General features: G+C 47.5%; 1 protein-coding gene and 1 long non-coding RNA gene across 3 annotated transcripts in view; one reads left to right on the top strand and one right to left on the bottom strand.

The window, feature by feature from the left end:
- CACNA1C (calcium voltage-gated channel subunit alpha1 C) overlaps positions 1–21,802 on the top strand; it is a 1,395,795-nt gene that overhangs the window by 549,861 nt on the left and 824,132 nt on the right. The gene's annotated exons all lie outside the window — the stretch shown is intronic.
- Positions 1–21,802, bottom strand: part of LOC138288495 (uncharacterized) — a 36,433-nt gene that overhangs the window by 1,196 nt on the left and 13,435 nt on the right. For both annotated transcript variants that reach the window (XR_011202416.1, XR_011202417.1), the window contains exons 3-4: positions 1,149–1,277; positions 129–213 (exon numbers count right to left, since the gene is read on the bottom strand). This is a non-coding gene — a long non-coding RNA (uncharacterized lncRNA). The remainder of the gene's footprint in view (positions 1–128; positions 214–1,148; positions 1,278–21,802) is intronic.

Genomic DNA, 21,802 nt, shown 5'->3' with positions numbered 1-21,802 from the left:
CATGGGACTCCTCCCCTCGCAACCAGGACTACCGCACGGGCATGGGAACACTCCCCTTGCATCTGGGTGCCACCGGAAGCTGGACTGGTACTACTAGGAACTACTAAGAGGGGACACAGGGGACTTACCTTGCACATGGAAGATGCAGAGAGGCCGGACAGGCTATGACTGCCAGCTGGGACACAGGAGATGGTGCCACGCCCCTTCACCCTGCTTTAAAAAAAAAAGTAAACTCGTAATATTTATGAAATAGTGACTAGCTAAAACCTTAAATGGCTCTCCGCTTGTCATTTACATTATTACTTTTGTAAGTAACCTTTATTTCTTACTTTATACGGTTAGCATAATTTTAAAAACAGTTTTTCCACAATAGAAAGTTTTTTTATATACATTCTGTCTTTTTCAAATGTCTGATTTTGCAGACAGATAGGTCATGGAACAACATAACAAAGCGTGTATTTGCAGCAAGTGAGAAAGTTGCTAGGATGCTGACTAAAGAGTGTTCAGGACCCTCCCCTTTGGAGCTGTCAGCCTTTTAGCAGAGCAGAGAGAGGTATGAAAAACTCTTGGCGGGTACACCTCACCCAAAGGACCTTGCTCACCCGAACTACCTGCCTCCCCAGTGGACCTGCTTCTTCTACAACATTCTGTATCCACTGACCCCGACGAGGGTTTGTGAGGTTGTACTACCTTCTGTGCACGCTTTGAGTCCAGCCATACCCATCTAGTACAAAGAGACAGGTCAATGTGTACAAAGAGCATGGTGGAGTGTAAGTGAGGCGGATCCATGACTCACTGCTCTCAGGGCCTGCTGCGCGCCGTAACATCACGATGAAGCATGAGCGACATACCTGTGTAGGCCGCAAGTCAACTGGATACGAAGAATGAACCCAGTGAACACTGCGTCAACCCTTGGGAGCATGGAGGGTTTTGTGTATACACACTGTATATATTGTTCTTTGCACTTCTGATCTTCCTACACTATAAACCATCTGCAGTGCAATGAGTCAAAATATCAGCGTTAAATTTTCACTATTCCTTCTTTTTCCAGAATTCTTGACCCTGGTCACAAGGCTTAAGGCATTTAATAAAAATTAAATTAAATGGCAAAATAAAGTGAAATGCAACTACTACATTAGCTTGCTTACCAACAACACACTGGGCAGGAGGGAGAGCCGGGGGGCCTTCCACTTCCGCTAAGGGAGTCCTTATGCTGGAGAACTGTTTAGGCCAAACTCCACCACCTCGGCTTCTCATCTGGAGCTCGCTGAGTACATCTGCGCGACGGAGACAACAGTAGGCACTTTAATTGGGAATAAACTCTTGAGACACACTGTGTTCGTTTCACAATACGCCTTTTCATTTCCTTTTAATAAGCAGGACGGCTCTCTTTATTTGCCTGAAACGGTTTCCATTAGCCACTTTAGAGCATTGGCTTTGTTTATTTGGTTGCGTGGTGTAGTGCGCCTGCTTCGCTGCTGCTACCTGTAACATATACCATAGCATAGGATAATTCAACATAACTTAAACTAGTATGACATAACATAACTTAGCATGAATTAGCATTGCATAAAACAGCATAATCTTTCATAAGCAGGCATAATGTGACATCGAATTATATAGCAGAGGCGACCACACCTGAACACATCACAGCAAGGAATACTAAAAAGGTGGATCTTACAATGTCAGTTTGGGGTTGGTCCAATTTTTCAGGGCTCTGTGGTGGTTTATAAGGACAGTGGTGAGTTATAAAGTAATGGTGGATCATGAAGGGCGAAGAGATGTTTTTTCGGCTATTTCCTACATTGCAACAGAAGAGTTGTGTTTTTTACTCTACGAGTTTGAAAACAAAGTGCTGCACTTTTATTGGTTACAATCGCTCAACAGACTCAGCACATTGGCCGTTGTACAAAAATGTTGTGCAAGGGGTCTGTTAGCCTGAGGCACAGAGACAGGGCTATGCCCTCAGTACTTTTATGTGTATGCTTGTTTAACTTCTATTGGGCAGACTGAAAAACTCAATTGCTTCTAAGCGCTACAGTACTCAACTCTCCCCAGAGATAAAACATCTGGGCCGATAATATAGCTTCATAAAGAGCCCCTTATTTGGACAGCTAGTGACGGTCCGTGCAAGCCACGGCAGCAAAGTGCAGGTCATTTGTTGCAAAGGTTGTCCTGCCCAAGAGGTGGAGGCCACGACCTGCCGGCACTCTTCTTCGGCCTTCATGCGAGGTGTTGTCCTGCTCTCTCCATTTGGGACAGACAAAGACGCCATTGTGGGCCAAAGATCCACCTCTGGAGTCTTCGTTTGTAGGTGGGAAGCTTTCTGACATCAGGAAACAAGGACCACTGACAAGCCTGGGTTCAGAACTCCCCCCTCCACCCACCACTCCTACGCAGGAACCTTCGGGCGACAATGAAGCCGCCCCGAGGGATGAACTCGCCCCCACTCGTCAAAAGGCTGCAGGCGAGAGGCCCTCGCCGTCCCTGACACCAGGACAAGACGAGCGCAGGCCGCAGGTAATGCGGGATCTGAGAGAATCGGTTTGGATAATTACAGGGATTTGGAAGGACGTTTTTCTCGCGAGGACAGGTGCACTGCACGCGCTCAATCACCTTCAGAAAGCGCGGCCCAGGGAAGGAAGCAGTAATGAGGTCCCTGAGCTCCGCACTAAATCCTTCCGCGCCAGACGCAGCCCTGTGCAGAGCGCTTGCGCGTCTGCAGCAGAGTGACTTTGAGGATGCGATGAGATGAGAAGGAAGGCCCAATGGATATATTGTGCCAATTGCTTCAGTCCCTTCTTCTCTGTTTGGGGAGATCTGAGCAAGTCAACACACTAGAGCCTCAAAGCTGATCACCCTGATCGACCCTCTCTGAGCATCTGCACCATTTCATCTGCCTCTGGCATTGAAGCATACATGTGCAACGCCTATTTCTTTCTTCACAACGTGAATACTCTGTTAATTGTGAAGCAAAGAGGAAACAGGAAATCCAGAACTTGTTTGCATGTTCCCTTCCCCACGCAGTCAACCAGTGCCATCCTACACTGTTTAGTTGATCGCATCTGTCTGTTTAATGGCCGCAGGTCTCAGCCCACCTCGCCTCTTTCTGTTAACCTCACGATCACAGTCTTAAACAAATTAAGATTTTTGTGGTGCTTTTAAGGTGGAAGTGGTGGTCTTTCTGGCTACTATGACCCGTATGTGGAAGTAAGTGCAATGCCAGAATGATTTTAATAAAATTTTGCGTCCTAAAGATTGTTCACCAAAATATTTCCCCATTGGATTTAATAATAGACAATCTACACCCAATTGGGCGATATTTTGGTAATCAATACATAGGACACAATATTTCTGTTTAACAATATTTTCACTATTGATATTCTGGCATACAGACCTGGGAAGGGCTGACAGAAAACCACGGACAACAGTTGAGGCAGCACCGTAACGAAACTTGAGGAGGGGGCCCTGCAAAATACCTGGTGGAGGCCCCCTCCCACCTAGACCCAGTCATAGGCCAGCCACCTGTGCACAGTGTACAGTGCTGAGGGGGCCTCCCGGAGCTCGCCCCCCCCACACCGCCATGGCTGCGGGTGTCTTTGCTACGCCACTGAGTGGACTCTTACAACCATCTGATGGCGGCAGGAAGTAGTACAAAGAATCTGGATTTGTCTGTTTCTCGCTTCAAGTATTTCTGGCACTGAGACACTTTCCACCCGGCTAGCAGCCCTTGGTGATGGAGGTCTCCGCTAGTCTACAGCCATCTTTGGTACCTTTACTTGTGTCCTTGGTCCGACCACCTTGAGTTATTGATATAGGTGAGCCACGGGGTCTGGATGTGTCTTCAAGACATGCAATATTTTCTCTCACTCATGTCTCTTAAGGTCTCTGATGATATCTTCCCAGGCCACACAAACCTGCTGTCCCATCTAACAGCACACAACGCTGCTTCGCCTTTAGCTCATCCGGCCAGCTTGCCCTCACCACTTCGTGGCCGTCGTCCATGTCTCCATCGACTCCTGACAGGCACCTGCTTGACCCTGCCTGACACTCACCATCATCGGATATCCTGATGCATCAGCCAGTAAGTGTCTTGTGCTGGGTCCATGACAGCAGATGTAGAGGGAAGTCGTCACGCTGACTCCTAGCGATACGTTCCTGTTTGTACACTTTGATCTACTTAGGAGTCCACGAGCAACTTTACTGAAAATGGCAGTGTTCTATGTACAGATAGTCATATGACCTTGACCCAGCCCCCCCCCACAAGTAATACTAGAAGGGAGGGCTCGAACTGTGATCGATTACTATATATTCATGCAGAACCTCACCTACAGCCCCACCCTTAGAGGCCTCATACCAGTGGTTTTACACCCTATCAGTGACAAAAAGTGACTGAAGACACCGGCTGTATTAACCACACACTGTTGCCAACACCTGTAAACATGATTGCATTGCATGGTGTCTGAACTAGGATGAATGTGTGCAAAAAGAAAAATCTACTCTTCGAAAGTCCACATCCTGATTCACAAAATTGGACTGTGGAATTTTCAAAGCGCATTATCCACTTCACGTGTTTTACATTTTTAGGAGGCATTATGGATCAGGGAGTCATGCAGGCAGAGCGCAGTGAGAAACAACAAGCTCATAAATTTGTGAATATTTAGAACCTGGAAACCAATGTAAAAACACTCTTGTTAAAGCCAGTAGTGTACGCGCATTTCAAGGATACGGAAGGGACTAGCCCCATATAACATCAGTGAAACATCTGAAATGACATTATTATCGATGACACCACTGTGCATGGCAAGTGTGCAAGTTATAGTTAATTTAGGGCATAGGTTATGGTTACATGAGATAACCATAACTGGTTAAGTTCAGTGGTTTTGTTTCCTTAAAATGGCATGTTTAAACTGACATTTACACCTAACTTTAACATCCCTTTAACCATTGCTTTTTTCAGTGGATTTCTAGGTTGTTATTAGTGCAAACTAAGATGATATTGCCATACCTAACTATAACGTCACTTCAATGAATCAAAATGAAAGCACATAGGAAGCAAGTCATAGGATTTGGGCGCTCACAGTGAGTCCACATAATAGCATTAACATTCCAATCTTAACATGGTGCTCCTGGCAAGAGGATCTTCCCAATTCCTCTAATGTTTCCAGGGAAACTCACAGTGACAAAAAACAGCTGTCAGGGCACTCATGAACATGTAATTAGAAGTAAGTGATGTATCAATATGCAACGTATATTGGTATTAACAACATAAAGAGTTTCAAGCTCAATTTATTCTTGAAACAGAAAAGTTCATAATAGTAAACACAAAGTTGTCCTTTGAAGTCAGTGTTCATGTAGTAAACACAGCATTGAAGTCAGTATCCATGTAGCACATACAGCCAACACGTGTTTCGTCCTATGAGAACAGTACTCTCACGGACTTCATCAGGGCTTAACTTAATTACATCTACGTGTATAACCAGACTGGTGAGACTGTAGACTGGTTATACACGTAGATGTAATTAAGTTAAGCCCTGATGAAGTCCGTGAGAGTACTGTTCTCATAGGACAAAACACGTGTTGGCTGTATGTGCTCCATGGATACTGACTTCAATGCTGTGTTTACTACATGAACACTGACTTCAAAGGACAACTTTGTGTTTACTATGATGAACTTTATAACGTCACTTCAACCTTTCTTTTTTCAGTGAATTTTGAGGGTTTTTTAAACATAAAGTGATATTTTGTAACACCAACTCTAAGCTGCGCGTGGTTGTGGTGTTTACTGAAGGGCCTTCTTTGAGGCCCGGCCCTGCATCCAGCTCGCCGCAGGCAACCAATCCCCAACTCACTTGGCCGTTGGCTGTGCATTGGGTGGAAGTGGCAGCAAGACTCCAATGCTTCGCTGTGCCTAGCCAAAGGCCACATGGCTCACAGCTTGTTTGCAGGAACCCAGGGCAGACACTCAGGCCCAGCCCAATTTTATATTTTTTTCATCCTGCCAGTGCCCCAGGGGCTCACTGGCTCTGTGAACACCCACGGGGTTGCAGATACCCAAAAATATATTTTCTTTACATTTGGGCACAGGAGGGTCCTTCTGGGACCCCACTGCGTGGTCCAGGGAGCCAGAGTACAACTACCTTTCCTTATTACACTTCATCTTTTTTAATTTTCACAACATGGGAACCGAGTCCCTGTGTCTGGAAATGGTGGACGCAACATCTCTCTTCATGTTGCAGCCATACAATCAAAGTGCGAGCTCCTGCAGAAGCTAGGCAGCTGACAGGAAAAAAAAGGTTTCCTTGGCCAATCAGATCGCTCAATTTGGCGCAACCGCAGGAGTTTTGCAAGCCTGTTGCAAACACAGCTGTCCAGATATACAAAGTTTTTGAATCTTAATTTCTCAAATACTACAGAACACATTTACACTAAATCACAAAAGCGCGCTTTCTGTACCAAGATCTAGCTTTCTGCCTAGTTTGGTGTGATTCCGTTAGCTGTATTGGCTGTAGTCTTTCAGAGAAATCACTATGGAAACTGTATCGATAAATTGCATTTTGGGATCCCCCGTTTCTCTCAACCCCTGCTTGACAGATTACCTCAGGAGTTGAGGAAAAAAGAGGACTGTTTTGGAAAGTTTTGAGAAGATTTGTGAAACGGTGCCAAAGTTATTAGCAAACAACCAAAGGTTACAGGGACGTTATAGTTACGCTCACATTTTAAACGTACCAAACCATAGAAATTCACCTGTTGTAGTTAGAATTATCTCAAGTAACTGTAACTTGCGCCCTAAGGTAACTATAACTCACTCCCTTGCCATAAACTACTAATTAACCAACAAATTCATTACTATACATTAGTCCAGCCACCACCACGCACAACCTTTGGCCGTGCGCAGTGGGGTTTGGCTGCACGGCCTGCAGCCAACCCCTATAACCACCCAACCCCGTGCTGCACACGTCCTTCAGTTGTGCGCAGCGGGGTTTGCCGCAGGGCCCCGCAGCCATCCCCTATAACCACCCAACCCTGCACTATGCATGGCCTCGGACTGTGTGCCGCAGTGTTTGGGCGCAGAGCCTGGCCTATGGCCAGGCCCTGTAACTAACTCCTATAACCACCCAACCCTGCACCAGGCTTTGGCCTTCAGCCATGCACAGCGGTAATTGGTAGCAAGTCTGCATGCCCCCTCTCCTGGCCAGTACTGGCACCGGAGACCACATCATGGATTTCCATTTTTTTTTTTTTTTTTTGGGAAGGGGGGCTACATATACCCCTCCACAGGGTGATCTCGGCCCGGGACCTCTTCTCCCAGAGGCCAGCCTAAATATATTTTTTGGGGGGAGGGAGGCCAGGTGGCCCCCTCCCCAAGACAATCTCAGCCCGAGACCCCCATCCCCCGGGGCCGGCCTAATTATTAATTGTTGTTTAGGGGAGGGGGGCCATCTGGCCCCCTCCCCACGGCGATCACGGCCCCGGGGACCCCATCCATCGGGGCCTGACCATGTGACCTGGGTGCCTTTCAGGGAACCCAGTCACAACGTTGGGGGCATCTCTGCAGGCAGGGAAACAGAGGAAACCTCCACTCGCATGAAGTGAGAGCTGTTTGACATGTCTCACGTCATCTGAGCGGAGTGTTTGGTGTGACTTGGTGGGAGCTGTCAGCTCTCACGAAGTCATAGCAAACAGCTATGTCCCCGGGGTGGGCACCTCAGGACATTGCAGGGGCAGGCCTTGGTGAGTGGCGGTCCCCAGGGCCATCTATGGTGCCTCAAAGGGGGGGCATGGCCCCCCTCCTACGTTACACAACCTCGGGGAGGTGGTGGTTCCCAGGGCCCTGGGGTCAAAAACGGAGCCCCTTCATTGTTTTATTAAAGCCCCAGTGGATGGCTGTCCGTGGGGCTGTGGGGGGGAGAGGACAGGTGGCCCGCCACATTAGATTTTGTAAAAGCCCTAGGGAGGTGGAGGTCCCTGCGGCTGCAGGGGAGCCAGACACCCCCCCATGTTTGATTTTGTCAATGCCGCAGGGAGGTGGCAGTCCTTGGGGCTGTGGGGGGTCCGGTCAGTCCCCTACATTAGATTGTGTAAAAGCGCCAGGGAGGTGGCGGTGTCTGGGGCAGCGGGAGGAGGGGGCAACCCCCCTGTATGTCACAAAGCCCCGGTGAGGTGGCGGTCCCCAGGGCTACAGGGGGCAAGTCGCCCCAGTGTTTCATTTTGTCAAAGCTCTGGGGTGATGGGGGTCTCTTGTGCAGCAGGGGGACGGGGTGCCCCCCACATTAGATTTTGTCAAAGCCCCAGTGATGTTGTGGACCCTTGGGCAGTGGGGGGACCAGGTGCCCACCCCCTCCCCCCACATTAGATTTTGTTTTGTCAAAGCCCTGGGGAGGATGTGGTCCCTTGGGCAGTGGGGGGGCCGGGCGGCCCCTACTTTTGATTTTGTCAAAGCACCAGGGAGGTGGTGGTCCCCAGGGTAGCGGGGAGCCAAGTGACCCCCCTGTGTTTGATTTTGTCAAAGCCCCGGGGGGTGGCAGTCCCCCGGGCTGCAGGGGGAAAGTCACCCCCGTGTTTCATTTTGTCAAAACCCTGGGGTGATGGGGGTCTCTTGTCCAGCAGGGGGACGGGTGCCCCCCCACATTAGATTTTGTCAAAGCCCCAGTGATGTTGTGGTCCCTTGGGCAGTGGGGGGGCCAGGCGGCTCCCCACTTTTGATTTTGTCAAAGCTCCGGGGAAGTGGCGGTCCCCAGAGTAGCGGGAGCCAAGTGACCCCCGTGTTTGATTTTATCAAAGCCCCAGGGAGGTGGTGGTCTCCGGGGCTGCAGGGGCAGAGTGGCCCCCCCACATTCTAAATTATAATGCTCCCAGGACCTGGTACATCCAGGGGCTTCACTAAAAGAAGCGCAGGAGCTCACGCCACAGTTTCTGACAAACAATTTTTTTTTTTTAAATGCTTCTGGGACTCCAGCACCAAAGTAAAAAATGATTTTTCTATAGAAACTAGGTCCTAACTATAACTACCTAGTGGCGACCGTCACTAGGTTTTATATATATGTCTATATATATATATATATAGAGAGAGAGAGAGAGATAGATAGATATGTTTTACAGAAAAAATTTGTGTGTGTGTTTTTATTATTATTGTTTTGCAAATTATGAGGTTAGTAAGCTAAAGCTGCCTGTAAGCCTGACTTAAAACCCAAAAAGTAAAATGATAACTACTGTCATGGAACAAATGCCTGTGTGATAAGACAATGGCCACAGAAGAATATAGCAGAGCTGATTGGTGATACTTTGGATTTGAGTATTTTAATAAAAATGCATGTACCACAGGCTGGGTGGCCTGCTGCAAGGAAGGCTATTTTAAAAGGGACTGTTCAGGAGAGAATGGCTTCACTGTAGTCCACTCTAGGTAGGAGCGCAGCGTGGATCATTAGGGATGAAGATTTTTATGCCTTTCAGAAATCTAAACTGATAACAAGCATTTTTGCCATGTTTTGGAGTTGCAGGTAAAGGTTCATTTCCAACACAGCACCAAGGGATTTAACACTATCAAGGAGCAATGTCGAGGACGCTTAGTCAACTGTTGCATCAGGCGATTGAAGGTCACTGAAGAACTGAGCTGAGATGTTGTCTTTTTTATTTTAGCTGAGTAGTGGTGTGCAATCCATAATCTGTATTTTTACTAGGGTTTATGGGAGGCAAAGGGTGTTGGATTCAACGTACATCTTTCAGCACAACTGTGTGATCACCATGTTGGTGGTAAGCTTAACTTGAATCACGTTGGGTAGAGCTTTAAGGGAATCCTTGCACTTTTTCTTGAACTTGGGTACTAATAACCATGAGTAGGTTTAAAGCTGACCAGTAGAGCCCCTCCACTTAAACTCCATTCAGTCTGCATGTTTTCTCTAAACTTATACAAACATTGCATTACGCCATATTTGCTCTAGCGGGTAAGATTATCATTAACCTAGTAATCATGCAACACACCATATGATTCAATTATATAATCATGTGTGTACCAGGATGAATGACAAATACATGTAAAATTCCCGGTGTAGTCCCCATATGTTCTGGCATTGCAGACACCTGCTTGTAGAGATAACAATTTTGGAAGCAGCACCATTCCTCTCTTATCTGCTTTTTAATAGGACAGCTCTGGTTCGGGTATGTTTCATTCCCCTTCTTGCTCTTTTCTTGCCAATCTCAATGAAATCTTCGCACTAAAATCTCCTGCCATAAAGAGATCAGATTTTATTTCACTAGCCCACATGGGTTTTATCTGTCGCATTTCTGAAGTTAATCATTTATCATAGCTATGGCCCAGAGTTATGTAGACACCAAAAGGCAACACGTTAAGCCACTGTTAATATTGGTAATCAATATCTGAAGATATCTGTGATATCAAAATTTCTGTGAAAATCCGTGCTCAATTAAATAGCTAGATCACCCCTAGAGTGCCCTCTGCATACCATTTCTACCTGTTTATCTGTTACAAGACATGAATACAATTTAATACATGTGGACTGCCTGGTGCCCTGTCAACAATCAATCGCAAACTATTTAGGCGAGTAGCCCAGCAACAATCAAGGTACCCAACACTTTTTCCTTGCTATATGTCTTAGAATTCAGTTAATGTCCCGGTTTTTAGAGAGGGTCGCTTGAAAACGGTGGTAGGTGAATCTTTTTGTTTTTCAAAGAAGAAACAGCAGGTGTTATCAGAAAGAAATTTAAGAGGCATTATACCGGCTTTAAAAAATGTCATTTCACTCATGTTCTTAGATCCTCTTCTGTAATTCGACGCTGATGAGCGCTGTCATTCTGTGGTTGAAGTAAAATTGTAGTCCTTCTTCTAGTTTTGGGAAATGTCCCGGTTTTTGGCTTTAACATTCTGGTCACCCGAAGAGCCACGTATGTGCGCGCGGCAGGTGTTTTTCCGGGCGCGTGGCCAGGTGCGGTGAGCCAGAGATCTGTACGTACCGGGCCCAGCGAACAAGCGCGTGCATCAGACAGCCCGGGCTGCGAGGATGGGAATGAGACGGGGGCAGGGAGCGTCACAGACGGGTGCTTACTTTCTCACATCACGTCCTCCCGGCGCGCGTCGTGCGCTGCCTCTATTTTGGGTCTTTTTTTAGGCCTGTGGCCCTGTTTGGTATTCCGCCGGCCATCTCCCCTGTCGGCTGATGTGCTCTCGCGCCAACCTATCAAGCGGTGAAATCTGCAAAGTGCTTCCGCCGGGCCTCTCCCTGTTAAAACTGTTGACTGGACTTGAACAGGCGAGCTAAGTGGCCGGAGAGACAGCTTCACTGCACCCATCCATTTGCAGCCTCCCGTGCTATGTGGCGGTCACTTCTGTTTTTTTTCATTAAACTGCCATTTTAGTGAAGAATGACAGACGCATCGACGGAATAAAAGCAGTTATTTATGCAGCAATCACATGCTTGCTTTGAGACCTACATCAAAGCAAGGCTCGGGAAAGGAGAGGGCGAGGCTGAAACCGAGCAAAGAAGGTGCCATTTTGTTCTGCGAGCATGAGCGGTCGCTCCAGCACACTTGGACAGCAGGAAAAGGGCCCAGGCTGCCTCTTCTGCACTCCTGGTCGGTGTCTGTTTTGTTAAGTGGGCAAAGTTTGATGAAGTTACTGAATTTTCAATATCGAAAGACTTTACTGATTTAAGTTCGAAAAGTTTATCTCCACGATGTAAGGTTGTTTTTCGCTGCATTACGAGCTAAGATTCACTCTTATAAAACACTGCATGGGTGTAACAATGCATGCATGATTCGTCACTGCAAGATAACCTTTTGTTGATTTTTTCTAGGCATGTCGACAAATGTATGCAGATTTTTTTTCTGTGCAACCTTGCTCTTTGCTTCATAACTGGCAGCAAAAGTCTCAGCATAACTTTGCAATTTTAGGAAGCAGTGATTTTTTTCATAAGAAAGTTGCTAGAAAAAGGGGCTTGTAACTTTGCATCCTGTTAATTACGATCCCATTCCATGGCTGAGGTCCTGAACCCTGTGGGCAAGTGGCAGCTCAGTGTCCCTCTGCCGTGGTCTCATCTCACTAGTACTTATTCTGCAAAGGCAAGGCACTTGAAAGAATTGATGCAAACCAACTCTGTGACCACATGGATGGCTACAACAAAAAACAGGCCTACAAATCAGCTTTCTGTTTCTGCAGCACTGACACAGCAACACTGTAATTTGTCCATGATGCACCGGAAATCACAGAAAAATGTGACCCCTGCCTCCTGGTCCTCTTTGACCTTTTCCTGGACTTTGACAAGGTCAATCACTAAGACCTCCTTAACACCCTCCACTCCTACAGGCCGCTCTGAAACAGATCATAACTTGTCCTCCTTCCTGACCAGGAGGCTGCAAAACATTCTGATAGGTTCATTAAAATCCGGCCCTCTTCCTGTCACGTACGATGACTGTAGGGTGTGGCTTCTGGGACCCGCCCAGTACTGCGAAGCACCGGGGGAGGGGGTCGCGCAGCCTCTTGACCTGCTTCTGTTCACTCTCAGAAGCGTATAACTCTCACAACCCAGGCCCGGTCCAGGCAATACTACCTTGCAACACAATGTCGTTGGCATCCCGCTGAGGAGAGGGCAGTTATTTACCGCAAGGAGGGCCCAAAAGGAGCTAACAATGAAGGGAAATGTAGCGGGGGAGCGTCTTGGAAGAAAGAGGCACCCCATCAGGTACACATCAGAGTCGCCCCCAGGCATTCCAGGTACAGCGCCTGGTGAGCATTGATCCGGGTCGCACCAAACAGTAACGATCACACTCAACAAAGAGTTATAAATTCCATGCCTCCCAGGAAATGAGGCACAACGCCTGGTGCGTGTTGATACAGGTTACACCAGACAGTTCTGATAACACACAACGAAGAGATGCTAATTCCGTGCCTCACTGGAAATGAGACACAATGCCCAGTGTGGGTTGATACGGGTCACACATGACAGTTTCAGTCACATGAACAGGAGCAAGTTCAGCAGTGCTGCACGAGATAGAATGAGACAGTACTACGGGTGCAACCTCACCACTGAGGGTCGCTCCCTGTGAATCGGACACCGCATGCAATGAGCGTGCAGTCGTGCAGAAGAGAGATGAGGCACGTTCCCTCAACCGGTGAATCTGCTCACCACCAACAAGATGCTTATGCTTGTTGAGGTCCCACGATGCGGGGGCCACACTCCTTGGATGTGGATAATGCTCTTGGGGATCCACATCAGGCAATCCGGTCTCCAGGCACAGTTCTTAGTTTCAGGGTAACACTGCTACACCAGTTGGGATTTAGCAGACAGTGTGGGCACTTATGAGGGCACCACTCTCCAGGTGTCACAAGCGGTCGGTGTGGGTTCCTCGTGGGTGACCTTTGATGTCCCTAAGACCTCCCTAGGAGAACAGGCGGCAAGCTAACAAGACAGTGGAGAGCACACTTCAAGGTGCCACATAGCAGAAAGTAGTCAGCCCAGGCCAGATTGCTCTGGCAGTGTGCACCGCGCGGATCAGGTTCTCCCGTCACACGTCCCCACAATTGTATCCCTACCCTGCTGAAGTATGGCACCACTAGTTATACTGTAGTGTGCCTTCGAAGTTGGGATGGTTCAGAGGTTCTCTCTTTGAACCACAGATGTCTCCTCTAAATTTCAGTCCTTCCTGCCATGGGGCCTTAGAATGTAGATCTTAATCTTTAGTGGGGCCATGATCTGGCTCCCAGAGACCAAGGCGCTAACCCTGAACAGTACACAGGGGCCCATTGTAACCAATGGTGTGCCCCCTTTTAACGCCTGCTCTAAGCAGGCTTTAAAAATGCCAAACAAAATGGCGCAAAGAAATCTTTTAGCGCCCCCCTTTGCATACATTACGCCTGGTGCAGGCATAATGTGGCACAAGGGGTTACAAAGTGGCGCAATGCATGCAGTGCGCCACTTTGTAAATCTGGCGTGGCGATTTTGGCCTCATTCAGCCACATTAAAAAATTACGCTAATGTGGCGCAAGGAGGCACTAGGCCCTCTGAAATCTGGTCCCAAGTGTCAAAACCTCTCCCTCCAATTTATCCAGCCAGGCCCTCAAATGGGAGAGGTCTGTCTTTCCAGTTACATACCCAATGTTTATAGCTGTCGCTGAAGAATACACAGATGTGCTCCCCCAGCCTCCAGTGTGCATTAGTGCCAATTAGAAAGGCAGGCAACGAATTTTAGAGCAGAGAAATGCCCACTTTCCAGAAGTGGCATTTCTAAGCTAGTAATGCCAAAACCACCTTTACCATAGCGAGGGGTTTGTCACTGTGAATCTAATGAAAGTAAACATTATGAGGCTGCTCCACCGCAATCCACTTTTGCAGTTTGGAGTGATTTCAGTCCGTCCCCAAGGTTAGCCTTATGAGAAGAGCAACCTTCAGTGGTAGGGTAAACACCCATCAGTATTCTTCACTACCTGGGCAGAGAACACCTCTGTGTACCTGCCCTGCCTTTCACCTATCACTCGCTTCACCCCCTCAGGACTTACCCTAGGGGTGCCCTATTGGTAGTGAAAGGTCTCCTCAGGGTTGCCTTGGAGTTTAGAAATCCAACCTGAGCATTCTTGCAATGGCACTCAGACAGGCCTGCAATGGCAGGGTAGACACATGTTTAAAAACACCCTTAGTGCAAGTGTGCACACCATGCCCTGCAATAGCAGGCTGGGCATATGTTTACAACACCATGGTGTAAGCGTGCATACCCAGGCCGTCAATGGCAGGCCTAGCACACATTTGAAAAAGCCCTTGGTGCAAGTGCACACACTGCTAAAAAACACTTCCTAATGTGTAGGAGGGGCATGCACACTTTCCCATTGTACTTACTAGTGGGAAAGTGCCCAGAGCCCTAAGGCCACTAAAAGAGAATCAGCCACACCTATGAGAAGAGCCGATCTACTAGATAGGGAAAACCCCTGTGGCGGTTCTTCACTACGGGGGCATGGAACACCCATGTTTACCTACACAGCCTTTCATTTACCTCCTGCTGTGCCGTTCATGTGGTGCTCTAGTCATAGTGGAAGGCCCACTCAGAAGTAAGGAGTGAGTTATGCCAACCTAAGTACAAACGCAACTGCACCTCCACTGATACATGTTTGACAGGCTATTCTGGTGGTGGGCACATTCAGTGCCACATCGCTCCACTAGTCAGGGCTGTACCCTCCCCAGGTATATGGTGTACCTTTTTACAGGGCACTCCTGGGTTAAGCACCAAAACCAAACACATAAGTTCCCTTTCCTGGCATGTGTAGGGAGGGCATGTGCACTTTTCCACTGCAGTACAGCGGAATAGTGCCTAGAGTCCTAAGGCCATGCAAAGAGAGTCCACAAAAAAATCAGGAGGAAAAAGCAAAAAAGTTTTCGGAAAATCCTCTAAGAGGGCCGTGTCCAATATCCAGCTTCTATCTCATGCTAGACACACAACAGCTAAACTAAGAATGCGTACAGTACATGAGCCTCAAATTCTAAGGCCACCAAGAGAGACACCACATTTGCCTAAGCACCCACTGCAGATAGCACCTATGCACCTCTGGCCACTCTTTAGTCCATGTTTCAATGACATTATCAATGGAAGTTACCTGTTCTACTCCTTAAGGTCATAATTGAGGAGCTCCAGATATTCAAGCTTTGGGCTGCATGCTGATGCAGGCCTTACCTCTCGCCCCTTGAAAAGCTCCTGCAGACAAGCCCTGGGACTCTGTGGATCAATAAGGCACCCTCGAGGCTAGTGCTGAGGCACTTTCACAAGTCAAAAAGGCTTCAACACTGGAAGAGGGAGGAGGGATTCAGGCACAGCCAGGTGCCTGTCAATCTGCAGCCAGCCTGGGTCATGTTAATGCGCAGCCAGCATGGTATATGTCAATCTGCATCCAGCCTATTATATGTTAATGTGTAGTCAGCTTGGTGCATGTGAATGTGCAGGCGGCTGGGGCATGGCAATGTGCCCCCGGCCTTGTGTGTGTCAATGTGCAGTCAGCCTGGTGTGTGTCAATGTGCAGCCAGCCTGGTGTGTGTCAACGTGAAGCCTGCCAGGGGTGTGTCAATGTGCAGCCAGCCTAGTGCGCGTCAATGTGCAGCCAGCCAGGTACCTGTCATTGTGCCTCCAGCCTGTTGCGTCTCAATGTGCAGCCGGCCTGGGGCATGTCAATGTGCAGCCAGTCTGGCATGTCTTATGGTACAGCCAGACTGGAATGTGTCAATGTGTAGCCAGTCAGGAGCCAGGTGACAGGTGTCAATGTGCCACCAGCCTGGTGCATGTCACTGTGCAGCTAGCCTGGAGCTTGTCAATGTGCAGCAGGCCTGGTGTGTGTCAATGTGCAACCAGCCTGGGGTGTCAATGTGCAGCCAACCTGGGGCATGCAAATTGTGCAGCCAGCCGGGTGCCTGTCAATGTGCACCAGCCTGGTGCATGTCAGTGTGCAGTCAGCCAGGTGTATGTCAATGTGTAGCCAGCCTGGGGTGTCACATGGTGCAGCCGGGTTGGTGTGTCAGTGTGCAGTCAGCCTACTGTGTCTTAATGTGCAGCCAGCCTGGGGCATGTCTATGTGTAGTCAGGCAGGTGTATGTCAATGTGCAACCAGCCTGGGTTGCGTCAATGTGCAGCCAGCCTGGGGCATGTCAATGTGGGGCCAGCATGGTACATGTCAATGTGTAGTCAGGCATGTGTATGTTTATGTGCAGCCATCCTTGGGCGTGTCAATGTGCAGCCAGCCTGGTACGTGTCAATGTGCAGCCTGCGTCAGGCATGTCAATATGCAGCCAGCTTGATGCGTGACAATGTGCAACATGCGTTGGGCATGTCAGTGTGCAGCCTGCATCGGGCATGAAACATGCAGCCAGCCTGGAGCATATCAATGTGCAGCCAACGTGAGGCGTGTCAATGTGCAGCCAACCTGGAGCATATCAATGTGCAGCCAACCTGGAGCATATCAATGTGCAGCCAACCTGAGGTGTGCCATTGCGCAGCCAGCCTGGGGTGTGTCAATGTACAACCAGCCTGGGGCGTGTCAATGTGCAGCTAGCCTGGGGCGTCAATGTACAGCCATCCTGGGGTGTGACAATGTGCCGGCAGCCTAGCTCGGGAGCCTTTTGAAGAAATATGTCAAAGGAAGCACTTGCATACACTATTTTGCTTGCAAGTGGGCGTTCACTATTTTAATTTGCACAGCTACACCTAGAGGTGGACAGGCTTCAACCTGGACCTAGGATGGATAAGCAGGGGGAGGAGCAATGGAGGAGCAGGATGGGGTAGGAATTAATAAAAAGTATGAAACTCAAGCGGAACAGGGAGGCGAGTCAGAAGCAAAAGATGAGCTGGGTAGGAGGATCAAAACTGAGAAGGTGGGAACATAGGACACAGAGGGTTGCGTAAGCATCAGATGAACTGGAAGTTGGAGCAACAAGCACAGAGGATTTCAGTGGCAAATCAACACATCAGAGAAAAAGCAAGAACATCTGTGTACTAGCATGGAGTTCTGAAAAAAGTAGTTGCCTAATTGTAAACAGTGGAAGGTTACAGGTGAGCCTATGAAAAGCATGGTAAAGAGGCTATGCTCCAGGGGCGGGGCAAAAACAAGAAGAGGAATAAAAGGCATTGAGTATGAAGAAGGCAACTGAGATTGCTAGGAAAGCCAGCCAATGGTACATGGTGGGTGCACATAAAGTCTACTAGGAGTTGTGATATGACTCAGAATAGGTCTTCAACTGCAGGCAGCTAAAAGCAGTTTGTAGGCATGACCTAAAAACCTTCCTCTTATCCAGATAAGTTACCTCTCCTAATCCTACTGCGTACCATTTCTCCCTGTCTGAGTTCTCCCATCCCTTCCCAGGCTCCATATTCAGTGTTTATATTTGTACGCATCACACCTCTGCACTCTAGTTAGCCTTCATGAACTTTTGTAAAGACCCACCTGTGCTTTGAGGCCAGGCCTTAATGCTGTGTAAGCCTTGTGCCTTGTATCGCTCTCTTCTGCCCTGAGCTGGGTCCATGTAAGAATATCCCCAATAAAATAAATACAACAAAAGTTGAAGACTGCAAGATGTTTCTTTTGCGCTGCAAATTAGAGAAGTTATTCCCCATAAGTACTTTTGTACCCCAATTACCACATTTTGAGAATGCTTTTCTTCCCCATTTTCAGACCATCTATTTCCCTTGCACTACTACACAAAAGTACATCAACTTCATCACTGCTGCTCCCAAGCGAGGTGATACGTGACTGTCATTGTCGAAAATGTGCTTGTCTTGAGTGCTGCGACCATAGCTAGAAACAGGGTGCTACCAATTAATAATTATGAGTTCCAGAGCAGACTCCTTCAGTGAGTTACTTAAAACAATTACATTTTATTATCATGAGCAAAATGCAATGACATCTGAATCTGGACTTAAGTGGTACCCAGCAAGAGAGTACAGAAGGATCTTCAGGTCGATGAAGGAAGGAGGCGAGGGAGAGGAGACAGTAAGTGATCAGGTACTGATATTAAAGGCAAGCAGGTTGTGGCAGCTGGGAGCACGTCTAGCAGGAAGATCTAAAAAAAAAATAGACCTAGATGGACAGATAGGTCATTGGCCCAGTCTTCCATTTTAAGTTAATAGCCAATTTTCCAATTTTCAAACCAGATTTTTTTTGCAGTAATGGAGCTCACTGTGAACTACAAAGTGCAATACATGCCCAGGGCTTCAAGTGATGGTGAATCTTTCAAAGGAAGTCTAGGTGAAAACACAGGGAGCTGCGCATTCCTCATCCAGCCAATCACAGTTTTGATTAGAGGTGCACGAAGTTACAAAGTTTTTTTTCTCGTGAACTTCCTTTAATTCTTTCAAATGCTATGCACGCGGACTGTGAAATATGGAATGTATTTCATGATTGATTGTGAAAAATGGATTTCATCATCATAAAGGCAGCCCCCAAACTACTCTGCTTTACCAGTGTCAGGGCTACCAGGATTATGCAGCAAGGAGGAATGATTTCTGCAGCGATGTTATCTAAGGTTATCTAAGTCAAAATTATAGAAAAAAGTATACAAAAGTAGTTTATTTATGTTATGCAGGTAAAAATGCAATTTTGTGCCACGTTCTTAGGCAGTATTATTTTCACCCGTTTGAGCTAGGAATTATTATATTATATTTTTGTGAAATCTGCAAATTATGGTGTAGTAAATATGTATTAAACTCTGCAGCTACAGAATGTTACACACTGTTAGAGAGAGAGAGATGCCTGTTGCAGACAACTGAGCTCCTCAACCAATGGGTTAACAAGAAGCACTTTATTACATTGTGTGTCACAGAGCATTAATAGAGTACCAGAAGTACTGTAAAACCAGCATTTGGCTTCTCCTCCAACCTGGCAAGCACTTTATGACGTCACAAGAAGCACTTTATAAGGTTGCACGAGGCACTTTAAGCTGCACATTGAGGAGTAACGTAAATTAAAATCGTAATTGAGGTCCGTAGGAAGGCTGCCTGCCAGCGGGTCTATTAGCCTCTGGTCGCTCAGCCCCCCGTACCTCCAAGAAAGTCCTTGGTAGCTAGAAGAGGGTCAGCTGATAACCACAAGCGCCCCAGAAGCACTGGGAAATCTGCATCATAAGCAAAGCAGCAGATGGATGGCTAAGGCACATCGCCCCATCCCCCCCCCCTCCTCCCGAATTGTCAGATGCTAGGTGATAGCTCCTAAGGGGGCTTTAACTTAATCAGCCGCTAGGGCTAGCATGTGCACGTTTCATTGTGCACAAACGCTAGTGATTCTTTTTATAGTGTTAATGGTCGTCTTTTGATACAGCCCTTAAATGCCGATGGCATATTGTTAATTTTTAATGTGTGAGATGCTTTTATTTGTATTTTATTGGCGACTGCTATGTTATCTTAACAATTTTAAATTAATCGTACAATTTATTTATTTCTAATTCTCTCTGTGTGCATGTAGAAAGACATCATTTAAAAAATGTTTATTCAGGATTGCAAAAAATAAATCACGCGCAAACGTCTGGGGACATGATCAATTCTAAAATAACATTTAAAATAAGGATTTAATGTATCAGCAAGGCTGGCAGACTTTTGCTTTGGGGAATTCCAGGCAAGGTGGTGGGTAGGGGCAGAGTAAGAAAGGCAGGTTCTGTCACGACAGCGGTGTCAGACACCCAACTCAGAATCTTTCTATAAACGTGCCCGTGATCTGGCTTCCTCGCCGCTCAGCACTGTCAGGCACCGCCAAGCTGCGGTCAGTGCTTAATTTGTGCCAGTGTTTGCCTGTGCTGGGTGCCGGCATTTAGGTGAAGACAGTGTACCAGGTGGTGGCACTGTTGCCTATTTTGTAGCAGAACTAATTCGCAAAATGTTGAAGATACTTAAAAATAATAATAATAAAACCAGCAGGTACAGGCCATCCTTAAAGATTAGCGTGACCTGGAATAGTCAGTAATACCTTGGGCCCTGGCACTTATATTTTATCAAATTAAGCACTGGCTGCACTCACGGGGTTCCAGGCTTGGAGGTGAGTGAAGGCCGGTTTTAAGGGCGTGTGCTCCAGAGGGCGCATGCTCAGTAGCAGATAAATGTGATTAAGTTAATGTCTGTTTGCACTGTGCCTGCAAAGGCTGCAATATCGTGAGTGCCCCAATGAAAATGATATGCGTGTCAGAAGATGCGGCGGTCCAATTTCTGCTGCATTTTAAATGCCGTATGATATATATCCTGACCTCCTTCTCCTCCAGCAAAGTACTACGTTGATGCCAAAGAACACCGCGTTAATCTTCATAATACTTAACATATATAGAGCACACAGAAAACTCAGCGGTACTCAGTTTATCAACTTTGTAAGTATTAAGGACTGACTCGGCTCTGTGGATTATGTGGGTTAATAATACACCTTCTAAATCAGCCGATCAACCCATCGAGCTATCTTGCCTGTTCGCGTGATGTAAACTACTTTGCAACTGCAGACACCTGGGAAGCATAATTCCTGGAAACAATGGGAACAGCCAGTCTCCCCCTCCCGCCCCCACACCTCCTCGCTGGCTCTGCAGATGTGCTCTGCACTGCAATGCAGGCATTGCCCATCTCAGCCTGCTGCAAAATGGCGTCCCACAGAGGACAGGCTAGTGCAGTGGAGCAATGTGGGTAACCAGGTAAATGGTCGCTTTAGTAGGGGAGGGACTTTCCTCCCCGTGGCAACAAAACCCGAATGAGCATCTGCACAATATCCTACCCTACCAGCATCCCCTGTGATTTAGCTGCACAAATGGTCATCAGAAAGGTAGTTTAAACTGATCAGAGGATCAAAGATGGGTTAAATATATTTTTTTGTTCCGTGGTATTCTGCGCAATTTGCCCCTACCTAATATGGAAGAAAAAAAAGCTCCCAGACCAAGAACTCTGCGGTTGGGGCAGTCCGTACGGTTCTCTCTAGCCTTGGTTTTGCCAGGGAGAGCCACACAAAGTGCATGCACCACAAAATGCACCTATTTCTCAAGTTCTCCTGCGGAGCAAATCTGAGCCGTTTTCGTGGCGATATTTTGCTTCACATGCAAATAAAAAACAAAGGGCGGATATCATGTTTCACATGTTCCTAAATATGTCCACCCTCCCCTACATGAGACAACTGTCATGCCCAAATGCAACACTCAGTGATGCAACAGAACACTTAGTGGAAACCTCTAGCCCAGCTGCCCCCTTCCACTCCCCCCTGGACCACCAAGCCGCACTCTTCTCGGCCCTTCACCGTGACTGCCCAGACCCTGCAGGCCCACCCACCCCCAATCTCACGGGGATCTCTCGTTCGAATAGGCTG

Source organism: Pleurodeles waltl, chromosome 4_1, assembly GCF_031143425.1.
Source record: "Pleurodeles waltl isolate 20211129_DDA chromosome 4_1, aPleWal1.hap1.20221129, whole genome shotgun sequence".
In the NCBI taxonomy this organism is placed as follows: domain Eukaryota; kingdom Metazoa; phylum Chordata; class Amphibia; order Caudata; family Salamandridae; genus Pleurodeles; species Pleurodeles waltl.
The sequence above is the reverse complement of the archived record's forward strand: the minus strand, read 5'-3'. Positions and strand labels throughout refer to the sequence as shown.